Here is a 15,308-nt window from a genome sequence, read left to right as displayed (position 1 = left end):
ACGAAGTCATCCAAGTTTGATGTTGTTTCGCCATGTGAACAACCAAAAATCCGATGGAAGAGTTTCTACAGAGGGCTTGACAATGAGGCTCAACCAAATTCATTAGTACTGGGAACATGTTTAGTAGTTTGAATGTACGTAATTAATAACCAGCTTCTTACACCCTTCATTCGATCGAGGAATATCACCATATATGAGTTCGACATGTCATGATCCAATGAGCGTTGTCCTACCTTATAAGATACCACCTAATGCACCAACTCAGCCACTATTTTCAACCAATTTTACACAGCTGAAACAATGAAAATACTGATGTTTAATTGCAGTCTGGCTTTGAAGCGAATAGTGATGCTGATAAAGATATTGGAGGAGAAATGTTGCAAGTGTACATTTTTCACAGTCGAGACCCCTAGTGTCCCGAATCCATTTCACACGCGAATCTCACATTTTCATTGACCGCTAAACTACACCTATCTTTATATGTTTATGTGCCCAGTATTTATGGTGCACCTTTAACGCCTCTTTACTTCGCAAATAACATGAAATGAATGCAAGGGAATTACATCAACAATTTTCAACTAGGGAATAGGGATAAGCCTAGGCAAATGCCACTACCCATATACACTAAATCAGAATTTATATTTCTCTCTATCAGGAAAAAGGGCTAATGCCTTTTGACTATAGGAAATAAAACGATTTTTGCCCTCCGTTTAAATTTGGCCATGAATGTGCCCTTACCACACTGCAAAATCAACTACTGATGGCTAGTTGCAGCACCTGATGCTCCATAGCAGGTTTCTCAATAAAAAAAATCACCTACGATGCTTTTAGTTCCACGGATATGATCGATTAAAAGTTTATCCTTGCTTAAACTGACTGCCTCCTCTATTCTCCCACTGTCAGCCCAAATCCAAACTTGTAACCTTTCTTTTTATGATCAATCTGCAGGCACCGTCAGGAGCAGATTTATAACAGTTGAGTAGCCAAAGTGCATGAGATAGAGCGCGGAACTTGTTTTGAAAGTAAGAGTTCAAAGAGTAAAGCATAATTGAAATTTGTATGCCATCCCCTTAAGAAGGAAAAAACTGCACCCGAGAAAAGAAAAAGGATTATATAAAGAAAAAGGATTAGACCTGCAGCACATACCTCTGCAGAAAGAATGAAATTAAGACCCATGTTCAGGCGTTCTTCCAGGAAAGCAGCAACACAGTCGTTGGAATCAATCTTTCCTCTAAGACGACACTGCAATGCACACAATATTACTGATCTTGACCACCTTTAATTTAATATAAATGAGCCAACTATAGCTATGCACCCAAAACAACATGAAAAAGTCCAAACATAGACTTATAGTATTAACTATCTTGTGATCATCATAATATGTGTAGCAATGCCTAATCTTATGCGTAAAAATTATCAGCAAAGATGTCCTCAGTTGCAATTAAAGCAGCATAATACACCCCAATAACCAAAGAAGTAGTTCAATCGCAAAACCCCAAAAGATGTGGGTCCGAGCCAATTGGAAATAACAACAACTGAAATCCAGGAAACTTGTATTCCTTTGTAGTTTGCAGCAACCTCTAATTGTGCTGTAGTGACAAAAGACAAATTGAAATGTATATAGCAATTAACACTTGCTGAAAGTATTTCTTTACCTAATCTTGCATGAAATGTCAATAAGGAAGTGCTTAATAGCATATGTCACATTTTATAAAAGGGATGATTTCAGGTTATGTGCAGAAACGAGGCAATAGAACTCTCCCCACTCAATTTCTTCTTCTGCCAAAGAAGAAGCCACCTTACACATATTTCAACTGATGAATGCGAGGAGATGCAAATGAGAAAGCAAGCATGAAAGCATGCTGCATACACAATATGCACACGGAAGAGGTGGTAGTCAAAGAGTCTTTACAGAAGGGAATGAGAATATTGACGTCGTTCTGGCATCAAGGTGTCAAAAAATCAGCAAAAGTGATCCTTGGAGGCTGCATTTAATCAGTTTAAATTTAAAAGATAATTTTGCCAGAATCAAACATGAACACCATTTGAACTAGCGCACATGATTGCAGCAGACCAGCAGTGCAATACACTCATCAAAACCAGATGACAGATAGATACTGAGTAAACTACAACTCGCAAGTGCAAAGCTTTCCAGTAAACATTTCTAATAGTTTGTTTACCACAGAAATTACCTGCCAAGGGATGTAATCATAACCAACGCTTGTTGTTACATCCCTAGACATATAGTTGTACATAAAGTCTGATGCTAGAGACACCTGCATGGAAGAAAGTCTTTAAGCAATTATCAAACCCACTCATCATTAACTCTATCTCTAGAATAGAGAATGCCTTTGTAAAACCTTGTCAGAAACTTTCTAAACATAGCCCAGTGCAACCATTCCAGTGCTAGCAACTTGCCCTGTAGCAACCTGCAGGCAGAATGAAACATGCACTACTTAACCGAAAATTTGAAGCAACCAAGCAAGTTGTAACACACTCATTAAGCAAAAACCATAAATATTAAATTCTGGTGAAATCAGCAAATAACAACACAATGAATAAAGGTGCTACGTAAACTGCTTAAATATGTTTTTATAAAGGAAGAAAAGAAGCAGCGTCGATTCCATGAAATTCTGTATCACGAAAAATACTAAGACAAGCTACAAATATAAAGCAATTTGCTTTCCAGAAAACCTTTCCAATTTAATCCAAAGGAGTTCATAATACAGAGAACAGGGAGATCCCAACAATGGCCTCAACATTTCCAGAGATTTCTTTCAAAGGAGCTTACTAGTTGAACCCTTTAAAAAGAGAACAAAATGCCTAATGGTAAAAATTGAAGTCCATCAACTTTTAAGCATGACGACTATGTAAACAAACACAGGAAATTAACTAATAGGAGTAAAAGAGACAGCAGGGTTAGAAAAGGAAATACAACAAGTAGTTTCCTTTTTAAAGAATGGATCAAATATTTTCCTAACAAGCATGTGTCAATCATTAGACCATGATTATAATCCAGAACACCTGATTGGCACGATTAAAACACAATTATTTACGGGAACAAATCACAAGGAAATAAAATAGGCCAGGTCGATTTAAGTTGCTGGCAAATGCCTCTAAAAGAGAAGAAAACGCTACTATAATATCCCCAATATCTGTCTAATACAAATAAAAATTGAACTACAAATGTATTGAGGCAGACCCAAGATCTGACGACCGCAGGTGCACTATTACATCAAATAAATGCTGACCAGCCCAGAATACTTCACCACCTAGAGACAAATGTGGAGTGACACTCTGCAAAAGATATAAAGGTATATATTGATTGATCAAGAGGTTGAAATAAATATAATGTGACATACACCCAAGAAATAAGTAAAATGAACTCCAACCACAATCGAAGGAAGCACAAGATAAAAATCATCCTGCTTATATATTAGTGATGAAAATTGCAATATCAAATTGCTTTCAGTTGTTGGTGTGTAACAAGTCCCGTGAAAGCTATCAAAACTATTGTTATTTTATGTTTGATTCAAGAGCTCCAGGCCATTGAGTATTTAATTCAATGCTAAAAATATCAAAATTATACAGTATTATTCACATGTGATGAACATCACTCAATCAAGAAACTGTCTTTACAAAAAACCTAAGATCTATGCATAAGTGGTGCACCATATGGAGTAAAGAGTGGCAGGATCTGTTTATATTTTTCTTACCACTTTAGTTTTTAGGATCATAAGGATGGTGAGGAACATCTTTAAGATTCCAAATCTAAACTAAGATATCTCGGTTATTTTCAAGTTGGGCAGGTAGTGTTTGAACTGGCATTAGTCACTAGTTTTTTCTCTTCTTTGCTTTTTCCCAGATGATCTATTTTTTGACACACAACCTGAAATTAGTTTTATCAAATAGAGATACTACAGGATATTTATCTCTCGCTGACACTAGAAGAAACTACCCTGCTGTTTACTCTTTCTCAATCTCCCAATCTTTCTAAGTCTCACTCCCATTTTCCATCGTGATACCGTTACTCTAGCCCTGATACACGAACCCTCTAACGCTGTAATATTGTGGTGTTCCCTGCTTGATTCAAAATTGACTCTGTATGAAACTTCAAGATATTTCATGTAACTTGAGGACATAAATGTGTGAAACCTTTAAATTGGTTTTTCCTGAAAATGACCAGAGACAAGGCCATTTACTTTTGAAAAATATTAGTGCTTTTAATGATGTCTTTTATTGGCTAATTTGCAGAGTTGCAAGTCTTGATTGTTTACCTGGATATAGCTGGCTCCAAATAATGCACCATTCCCCAATTGAAACTGTGTTCTGTAGTCTTTACCCTTAACAAACAATAAAAGACAAGAATACGCAATGTTAGTCTTCCTAAGTCATCTAGGCTATACCGTTGTTTGTGCATAGTATGGGTTGACTTAATCAGAAATAGAATGCCACATGACATTCCAACCGAAAGCGTGAATTAAATCCAATGACTAAGAGTAAAGAAAGGTACCTTGTAATCAAAATTAACCATGCCATGCGACATGTGTGGCTCACCCGTCAGCTGATAAGTAGAAAAATATGAGTTATATGGCTTATTCTTGATATATCTTAATTGCTTACTGACACTATCAAAGGTAAGCAATCAAATACACATACCTGGCCATTAGCCTTCATAGCAAGATTCTCAGACAACTCACACCTCACTCTTGCATTCACCCGCTACCTTCTGTCATTACTCTCCCAAAAAGCATCATCTGCGGGAAACATTCATTGCTCCAACACTTAGATAATCATGTGGGTTTCAGACACTAGATAGGGATAGTATCAACTACACATCTTTGGATCTACAAAGTTGGCACCAAACTCATAGTGAGCAGTTGGAATTTTGACTATATCTGTAGACTGAGTAGGAAGTTCCGTGGGCCCCATGAAAACACAAACAGAAGTAGAAGCAGATTTCTTTCATAATTGAGAAAATATCCCTCTCCCTCCAAGAATGGGAATAGCATAGTAATATATCTGATATGTGTCTTTAGAAATGCCAAATCTACCTGTGACTGAGTGAAAATCTCTGATTAAGTCCTCTGGTAAAGTCAAAGCGCATCCCTTCAAAAAGTTCAGGCTTTAAGGACACTGTACCAAGATAAGACATGCATTAATTGATACATCCAAGAGGGAGTTGCTCAGATGCTAAGCAGCCCTCACTTCCAACCCGAAGGTTGTGAATTTGAGTCACTAAGGGAGTAAAAAGGGTGGGAGCTCCTAGGCAGGCCAGACACTAGATAACTAGATCATGACTTAAGAGATATAATATTGATGACAGCAACAACACTAACATGAACAAAAATAATAACCAACCATTAACAGTGTTCACATGCACTAAAACTTCTGCTAACAGTTCAATACTAATCTAGCTTGCAGTGGATTATGAATCCGACAAGTTTGATCCCACTTCTGTTTTTTCCAAACGTTAGCTGATACAGAATCTAGACACTTTAAAATAATAGAAGCTACAGTTTCAAAAAATAAAATAATAGAAGCTACAAATTTTGTGTCAAATCCTATACTGGTATGCACACTCATTTAACCTTCTTTATGTTAGCAATTTAGCACCCCTGCACGAGTGTTGCGAAAGGCGAGACAACCCTTCATCGTTTATTAGCTTTGTGGCAAGGCGACGCCATGGCGACAATGGCGAGAAAGGTGTTGCTTTCATATAATCTTTTAAAAAAAAAAAAGGCAACTAATTTAGGGTTTTAAAAGTTAAAAGGTAATTTTAGGGTTATTTTTTCCAAATTTGTATAGTTGCACTCTTAGACTGCGATTGCGATTCCAACTAGTCGACTCAACTAGACTGCTCTGGCGACCAGCCAAATTTTTCCGGCGACTCCAAAGTCCAATCAATACGTATTTCTTCTTTTTTTTCTTATTGTTTTGACTTTTGTTCTGTATTATTCTCATTCAAGTTCTAGACTTTTAGTATCTACTATCTATTCTCAGTTTTATAATTGAAATATTTGCTAATATGTTATTGCAATTGATTGAGATTTTGATTTTTTTAATTTTTTTTGATGACAAGGGAAACCCGCAGCCGCTACCATTTGGGTGCGCACAGGGTAAAACCCCCGCTCCTATGCAATAGCTCGCAAACCACATAGGAGAGGTAACTCGCACTAGGCAAGCCTGGTGCGACGAGCTCGACCCAGAAGGCAAACCCCTTGCTTTCGCTGGCAAGGGGTTTCGAACTTGAGGCCTCCAACATGGAAGTCCCAAGCTCAAACCACTGGGCCACCCCGAAGGGTGATTGAGATTTTGATTATTTATATATGGAATTAATTATTTTAACGTTTTTTATATTAATTGGCACCGCACTTCAAAAAGGCAAGCTCCTAGCCGCGCACCTCACCTTCTGACGAGGCAGACCCTTTTTCGCCTTTCGCCGTCCAAAACCCCTGCACCCGAACTTCAAATCAAGAGAGTATATATTGTCTGGAGTTGACACTGCCTGTCTGTTATTATCAATTGGATTAACAAAATAATGTAGCTAAAACTAAAAGCTTGAATTACATTTCAGCCTAACTATACAGTAAAAACAATCTGAAGCAAATTGGAACAAAAGATTACAACTACTTCATCTCAACCCAAAACTAGTTAGGGTCGCTAATATTAATCATTTAAATCCATTTCACTCTATTCACCTCAATTTGATTCCAATACATATCAAGTCAGATAAAAATAATGGAATGAAAATCAAACACAACAATCAAACAAGAGATGAAGTACAATACTAACTTAAAGCTTCACGGTGGATTTCTTCATAAGGAATAGGACAAGGCAAGTTGAAGTAATCGACTTTCTCCGGTTCGATCACCGTAGGCTTTGAGCCTGCCGGAGAAGCTGTAGCTGCCGGAGGGACGAGAGTGGCCATTGTGTAAATAAAGAAAAATATGAAATGTACTCCCTTTTTGCCTGAGAGATATAGAAAGAGTTCAGTGACAGCGAAGGCCAAAGAGTAATATAACGGGTCGGGTTCTGCCGAACTTATTTTAGGGGTTAAAATATTTTAAATTTTACCCGACCCATTTTAATTTTTAAATTTGAAGCCCTAAACTCCATGCCCCAGCCGGCCCACAGCCCACAATCCATATTCAAATTAGGCCCAACCAATCAGAAACCCTAAAGGAAAAATCACTCCATATATTTATTTAAGGCTTAATATTACTGCCTTTAGATGTACTTTTTTATATTACAACTTATAACAGTTTAATTACAAGTATTAACATATTAGTTTTAATTTATAATTTAATTTATTTTATTCAATTAATTAGTTATTATTTTTATAATTACATTATAAGTAATAAGTAAGAGAAATAACATTAATATTAGAGAATCAATTGTCGTTATCTCTTACACCATTTTAGGGATAACATTAGAGAATCAATTGTCATTATCTCTTACACCATTTTAGGTATAACATTAATATTAGAGAATTAATTGTCATTATCTCTTACGCCATTTTAGGGTTTTTTTTCCAGATTTCACACAGCAACCTCCACCTTCCTCTTTTACCCACACACAAAACCCACACCTAGAGTCATCAATATGGGCTAGGCCTGGCCTAACCCGGGATTTAATAGGGTTGGGCTAAAAATTTTGGAGCCCATCTAAAAAAAGGGTTTTTTAGCCCGGCCTGAATAAGCCTTCTGATTTGTGAGGCTTGAGAAATATAGGTAGGGCCGGGCCGTGGGCCAATAAAAATTAATTAAAAAATATAACATAATATTAAAATTTAAAATTAAAGAGATCCAAACTCAAAATTAATTTAAATTTTTTTAGGAAATCACTAAGTATAGAAATTGCATCCACCATGAAAATGTTCAAACACTTGTTGCTACTAGAAACTGGTTACATGATTTTTGTCAAACTGGTAATATATTTTTGTGTACATTTAAATATTATAATTCTCAATTTAGTTATTTTTTAATATTTAACTAATTGAAACCGCATATAAATTGCATATGAAAATGAAGATGTTAAGACAACCTTCCCACAAGTTGATTCAGATATGCTTGATGAAGATGATCATGAAGTGTTAGATACGCCATAGGTTTCATGAAGTGTTAGATACGCCATAAGTTTCATGATTTTTTAAGGAGTTTATTTTTTACATTTTTATGGTTGGAATATTGTCATATTTTTTGTGTTTTATTGTGATCATTGCAAAACAGTTAGGTTAATATTTCTATTTAGATATTTATACTTTTACTTGAAAAAAACTTAATAAATATTATAAAGATAATTTTATTTGTGGATTTGATTAACAAGTAGTAACATTAACACCATGTAATATTGTTTTGTCGATATTGGGCCGACCATTTTTTGGCCCACACCAAAAATGGGCTAGCCTGCCCGACCCGTAAAATGTCAAAGCCTGTATGGGTTAGCCCGGATGGGGTGGGCTAGCCCATATAGACAGCTCTACCCCCACCACCACCACCATGTTTCTCTTTTACAGAGAACTAACTTTTTCTCTCTCACCATCTTTAACGTTCGTCTTCTTCATTCAAAAAGAAAATCAGTAGAACTCTTCCACATTTATATGGTTTAATGGTGGGATGAGATCTACACACGAAGAAAGTACTGACATAACAATAATAATAATAATATAATAATAAAACACATTAAAATAGTTGACTAGGAATCATGAAAAATATATATATCAAAAGGCACAGTAATATAACATTAAAACAGAGTATTCAAAGCAAAAGATATAAACACAAGAATCAACTAAAATATAAATGTATTTCAATCATAACAAAGAGGACAATCACGAATGACTAACATCTAAAATTAATTTCAAATCGAAATAGGCAGATAAAATAAACGTAAAGAAAGAGAGAGAAAAAGTTTCACCCGAAAAAGTTTCACAAAAATGTGATTTACCGTTTCATTGTTTTTTTTTTATTTCAGTAATATACAAATACAAACAATAAATTATAAAAAATACTAACCTAAAGAATCTCATCTACCACCATGTTTAATTAATATAGATAAGAAGTCGTCCATCACAACAAAATCAAGATTTTTCAAACAAAATAAACTCAATTTACTCGTCAGTGGCAACAATTCTGGAAAAAAAAACTCTGAGAGAGAAATGTTGAAGAAAATGGATAAAACAAGAATTTTTAATTATTTTTAAGACATTAGAGTGAATTAAGGAAAACAAATATTCCTAATTAGTTTGAATCTCCTAAATTTATGTTAATTAATAATTATCATCAATCAATTGAAATTTAATTAATACACATATTTTTGTTTTTTTTTGTTTTTTTTCTTCAAAATCGATCTACTTTCCTTTTTTATCTTTTTTTTTTTTTCAAAACGGATTTTTACAATTAATTAAAAAAATGTTTTTTTTAAATAAAATGTTATAACCTGAAATTTTTTATTGTTACAATTTGAAAGTTTTATTCTACTACTATAACTTAAAAATATTAGTCTAATAAATGTCATATATGATATTTTCACAATCTTAAATCCCTAAACGCTAACACAGTAACTCGTTACGCCTCATCTCTCATCTCTCAATCGTCTTACGCCGCTGCTCAGTCCTCTCACTCACTGAACCGAAGATGGAGCCTATTTTAGACAATATATAATCATCTTTCCTTGGAGATAAAGTCGAAGGTTGCAAAAATCTACGGAAGTGCGAATTACATTTTACTGATTCTAATTTAATCATCGAAGCTAGTGCACTGCTATATTCGGAGTCTGTAGATGTTGAATTTTTTTTTAGAGAACTATGTAAGATCAAATCTCAATACGTGACAAAGCCTCTTGCCCTTAGGAAATACAGAGAGCAAGGAATAGTTATCGTCAAAAAAATAGTTTATTTTTCCCGTTGGTTGAATGACACCAACAAACTAAGCATGTGAAATTTTTTCGGAAACAACCATACTTGTCTCGGACTTGGACATTCTTTCCAACAAAAACTTCAGTAAGTAATGTTTATTTTTGGTGATTTTACTTTTTGAAAATATTTGATTATTGGTTTATTTTTTAAAAAAATTAGGCAGATAATTTTCGGACTTCAAGCCATTCAGAAATCATATCGCCATGGTAATCTGAGCAGTGGAGTTTTCATGTCAGCCGACGGGAATATCCTATTAAGTAACCTTTTAGTTTTCTCTAGTATGTTTTGAAACTAAATTGAAGATTGAAGAATCATGATTGGGAATTTACTGTTTTATATTGAATAATTTTTGTTTTTTAATAATTATTTTATTTATACATTGAATTTGTAGTTGATACTCAAAGTCTTCAACAAGATTTTCGAGATTTTTTAGCCTTAGTTGTTAAAGCCATTATAGCACATCCAAAGTCAAACCAAGTACTCGTTGGAACAGATCAATTTCCAACACACGTGCTAAAAATGTAGATAATGTGGCAAATGTAGATGTTGAAAAGTTTGAATTTCAACTACTCCCTCTGTCCCATTTTATGTAAGGTAGTTTGACTCGACATAGAGTTTAAGAAAAATTTGAAAACTTTTAAAACTTGTAGTCTAAAATGAATGATAGAAATTTGTGTGACTGTAAATCATTTCATTAATGGTAAAATAAACATTTTATAGTTAAATTGTTATTTAATATAGAAATGTGTCATTCTTTTTTGGACGGACTAAAAAAGAAAGTAAGTCACATAAATTGGGATAGAGGGAGTATTAGATAATTTGTTCAGAATGATCCTTGCTCGACCAATCACGTAAGTGAAAAATCAGGTTACAATTTCATTTTATTTTTGTTTCGTTAAATCATTTTATTTACTTTATTAATTAATTATATTTAGGTCTTCAACTACATTACTTTTGTACGGAGCACCATTATTTTGGAGGGCTTCACAAAAGATGAATTTCTTTAGCATGTTGAACATGGTTATTCAATCAGATATTTTTAATGTTATATTTCATCTCAATCCTCTACTTAATCATTATTTTGATACACAACAAATTTCAAACGGTACTAATAAGTGGTCCTATCTGATTTTATATAAAACTAACAAAAGAACATGCAACATAGCAAAAGATAACATCAAAATAAAATGATCTAAAATAAAATAATCGAATGCTAACAATCATAGCAACTCAACTTGCTGGGAATCTTTAGAAAGTGCTTGCAAACAATTCCAATAAATTAAGCATGGGAAAATATGAATAACCAAATAATAATAATAGTAATAATAAAAATGAAAACAAAACAAAGCAATAATTTGTACCAATAAATAATAATAAGAAGAAGATAATAATAAAAACAAAGAAAGTGCTGACACAACAATAATAATAATAATATAATAATAATAATAATAATAAATAAATAAAAAAAAGGCATTAACATAGTTGACTAGGAATCATGAAAAAAAGAAGATAAATAAATAAACATCAAAAGGCACAGTAATATAACATTAAAACAGAGTATTCAAAGCAAAAGATATAAACACAAGAATCAACTAAAATATAAACGTATTTCAATCATAACAAAGAGGACAATCACAAATGACTAACATCTAAAATTAATTTCAAATCGAAATAGGCAGATAAAATAACCGTAAAGAAAGAGAGAGAAAAAGTTTCACAAAAATGTGATTTACCGTTTCATTGTTTTTTTACGTTTTATTTCAGTAATATACAAATACAAACAATAAATCATAAAAAATACTAACATGAAGGATCTCATCTACCATCATGTTTAATTAATATAGATAAGAAGTCGTCGATCACAACAAAATCAAGATTTTTCAAACAAAAAAAAACTTGATCTACTCGTCAGTGACAACAATTCTAGAAAAAAAATGTCGAGAGAGAAACGTTGAAGAAAATGGATAAAATAAGACTTTTTAATTATTTTTTATAGATTCGAGTGAATTAAGAAAACAAATATTCCTAATTAGTTTGAATCTCCTAAATTTATGCTAATTAATAATTATCATCAATCAATTGAAATTTAATTAATACACCTATTTTTGGTTTTTTTCTTCAAAATCAATTTATTTTCCTTTTTTATCTTCTTCTTTTTTCAAAACAGATTTTTACAATTAATTAAAAAAATGTTTTTTTAAATAAAATGTTATAACCTGAAATTTTTTATTTGTTACAATTTGAAAGTTTTTATTCTACTACTATAACTTGAAAATATTAGTCTAATAAATGTCATATATGATATTTTCACAATCCTAAATCTCTAAACTCTCACACAGTAACTCGTTACACCTCATCTCTCATCTCTCATCTCTCAATCGTCTTACGCCTCTACTCAGTCCTCTCACTCACTGAACCGAAGATGGAGCCTATTTTAGACAATATACAATCATTTTTCCTTGGAGATGAAGTCGAAGGTTGTGAAAATCTACGGAAGTGTGAATTACGTTTTAGTGATTCTAATTTAATCATTGAAGCTAGTGCATTGCTATATTCAGAGTTTGTAGATGTTAAAAAATTATTTAGAGAACTGTGTAAGATCAAATCTCAATACGTGACAAAGCCCCTTGCCCTTAGGAAATACAAAGAGCAAGGAATAGTTATCGTCGAAAAAATAGTTCCTTTCGACCATTGGCTGAATGACACCAACAAAGTAGGCATGTGAGAAATTTTCGGAAACAACCAAACTTATCTCAGACTTGGACATTCTTTCCAACAAAAAATTCAGTAAGTAATATTTCTTTTTGTTGATTTTACTTTTTGAAAATATTTGATTATTGGTTTATTTTTAAAAAAAATTAGGCAGATAATTTTCGAACTTCAGGCCATTCACAAATTGTATCGCCATGGTAATATGAGCAGTGGAGTTTTCATGTCAGCCGACGGGTGGTATGTTTTGAAACTAAATTGGAGATTGAAGAATCATGATTGGGAATTTACTGTTTTATTTTGAATAATATTTGTTTTTTAATAATTATTTTATTTATACATTGAATTTGTAAATGATCGGAAGAACTCTCAAGACATTACTCTTAACTTTACCTTGAATTTTGAATTATGAATTCAAGGTTACGATCATGTTAAGAATGATTTCTAGGTGTTTGGAAGTAGTTTAGAGTGATTAGAATCAAAGGTAGTGAAGGTACACTTAAAAGGGGCTCAAACGGGACAATCGACGGAAAATGAGTGGGGGCAGGCGACCTTGGCGCGTTTCGGGCTCAGGGCGCCAGTCCCTAACTTCAGAGACTGCATATGGCGCACTGCAGGCGCGCTGCCCCAGCCCCTTGGGCGCATCTGGGGCGCGCCGCACCAGCCTCTCCCCAGGCAAAGTTTCGACGAATTTCGCCTCTCGTTTTCTGACCCCAAATCATTTTTAATCGATTTCTTTTCTCATGTTTTCCTTAGATTCAATTACCCAACCTAAGTACACACTAATACACTAAAAAACAACACTCAAAACAATCACTTTCATCTCAAAAAATCATCAAACCCCAACAAAACAAGATTTAGAATGAACTTCAAGAACACCTATCAAGAACTTAAATCCTTCAACTATTTGAGAATGAAACTTCGCTTAAATCCTTGCAAAAAATCTCACTCACTATGAAGAACGGTTCAAGTCTCAGTTCGAAAATTTTTCTGGGCTGTTACAGGTAGGGTGTTGTTATGGTGTGTGAGAAGAATAGGAGAAACGTGGTGGTTGGGAGGTGGGGTTTGAAGTGTGACAGTAAACAAATACAAGAATCAAGGTAAATCACTAAAAATGGGTAACAAATAATTATGATTGATTCTTTAATTATATCACCTAATAATTAAAATATAATTATAAAATATTAATTATTTAATAAAGTGGAATTAAAATAAAAAACTGATCTGTTATAACCTGCAATTAAAATTTTATAAGCAATAATATTTTAAAAGTAGATTTAAAACTTGTAATTTTACCCCTTAGATATAGATATATATATATATACTAGTTATTAGGTTCCCGCGCCAGCGCGGGCCCCAATGTATATTGCTTCCTCCGTCTCATTTTATGTGAGGTAGTTTGATTCGCCACGGAAGTTTAAAAAAGAAATGAAGACTTTTAAAATTTGTGGTCCAAAATGAATGATATAAATTTGTATGACTGTAAATTATTTCATTAAGGGTAAAATAAATATTTTATAATGAAATTGTTACTTAATATAAAAATGTGACATTCTTTTGGGACTGACTAAAAAGGAAAGTAAATAACATAAATTGGGAGTAGTTCTTTGTTTCAATTTATGTGACACCGATGAAATTTGGAGAGTTATATAATTTTTTGTATGTGATTTTGTTAAATATATTTTGAAGTTGTTAATTTATTGTGATTTATAGCACTTCTTATATCATTTTCAAATAATATATATTACTCTTTCTGTTCCCTTTTTTGTGACGTACGTACTTTTACGAAACTCAATTAAATTTCTTATATGATTCTTAAATATTTTTAGTTGTTATTTTACTTTAATTTACGTTACTTTTTATGTTATTTTCAAACAAACTTCTTATGTTTCAATATGGAATTAAAGAGTCAATAAAATTTCTTTTATGATTTTTAATTATGTTTTTTTAATATCTTATATTATTACATTGTGATTTTAAGTACTTTTTATGTAATTTTTAAATCTAGAACAAATTAAAAGAAAAACAAGGAAAAAATTAAATGAAGAAAGTACTAAAATTTTCAAATAATCATATTTCTATATTAAAATGTTAAAAACTTTAAAACTCCACATATATGCAGAAAATCATATACGGAAGACAAAATAATTTTTAAAATATATATTAAAGCTCTTTCTAATAATATCACATATTTATTCTATTTTTCAAATAATATATATTTCTCACTCAATCTCAATTACGCAGTACATATGAAATTTCGAGAGTTAATCAAATTCTTAGTACTATTTTAAACTATATTTTAGTACTATTTATATAATTTTCAAATAATATATGTTACTACTCTATTATATTATGCAATACATGTGAAATTTCAAGAATTAACCAAAATTTTAATATTTTAAATTGATTTTTAGTACTATTTTTGTAGTAAATAGAGGAAGTTGAAGAAGAAGGGCAAATCGGTCAATTGACTGACTAACCCTAAGCTCCTAAACATTCTCACTTCTAAATGGAAGCACGGGCACAATATCCGTTAAATTGTTAATTATTATGATTTATAATATTTTTTACATTATTTTCAAATAATATATGTTATGTATTTTTAAATACTTTAAGTTGTGATTAATAATATTCTTAACGTAATTTCAAATAATATATGTTACTCCATTTGTCCCAATTTATG

At 32.5% G+C, this 15,308-nt stretch overlaps 1 pseudogene; it reads right to left on the bottom strand.

Moving 5' to 3' along the window:
• Positions 1-498: 498 nt before the first annotated feature.
• LOC102584961 (mitochondrial import receptor subunit TOM40-1-like) lies at positions 499-4,938 on the bottom strand (annotated as a pseudogene).
• Between the last annotated feature and the right edge of the window lie 10,370 nt (positions 4,939-15,308).

The sequence above is a fragment of the Solanum tuberosum genome, unplaced genomic scaffold (genome assembly GCF_000226075.1).
Source record: "Solanum tuberosum cultivar DM 1-3 516 R44 unplaced genomic scaffold, SolTub_3.0 scf00150, whole genome shotgun sequence".
NCBI classification, from domain to species: Eukaryota; Viridiplantae; Streptophyta; class Magnoliopsida; order Solanales; family Solanaceae; genus Solanum; species Solanum tuberosum.
Note: the sequence above shows the minus strand (reverse complement) of the source record. Positions and strands in the feature narration are given on the sequence as shown.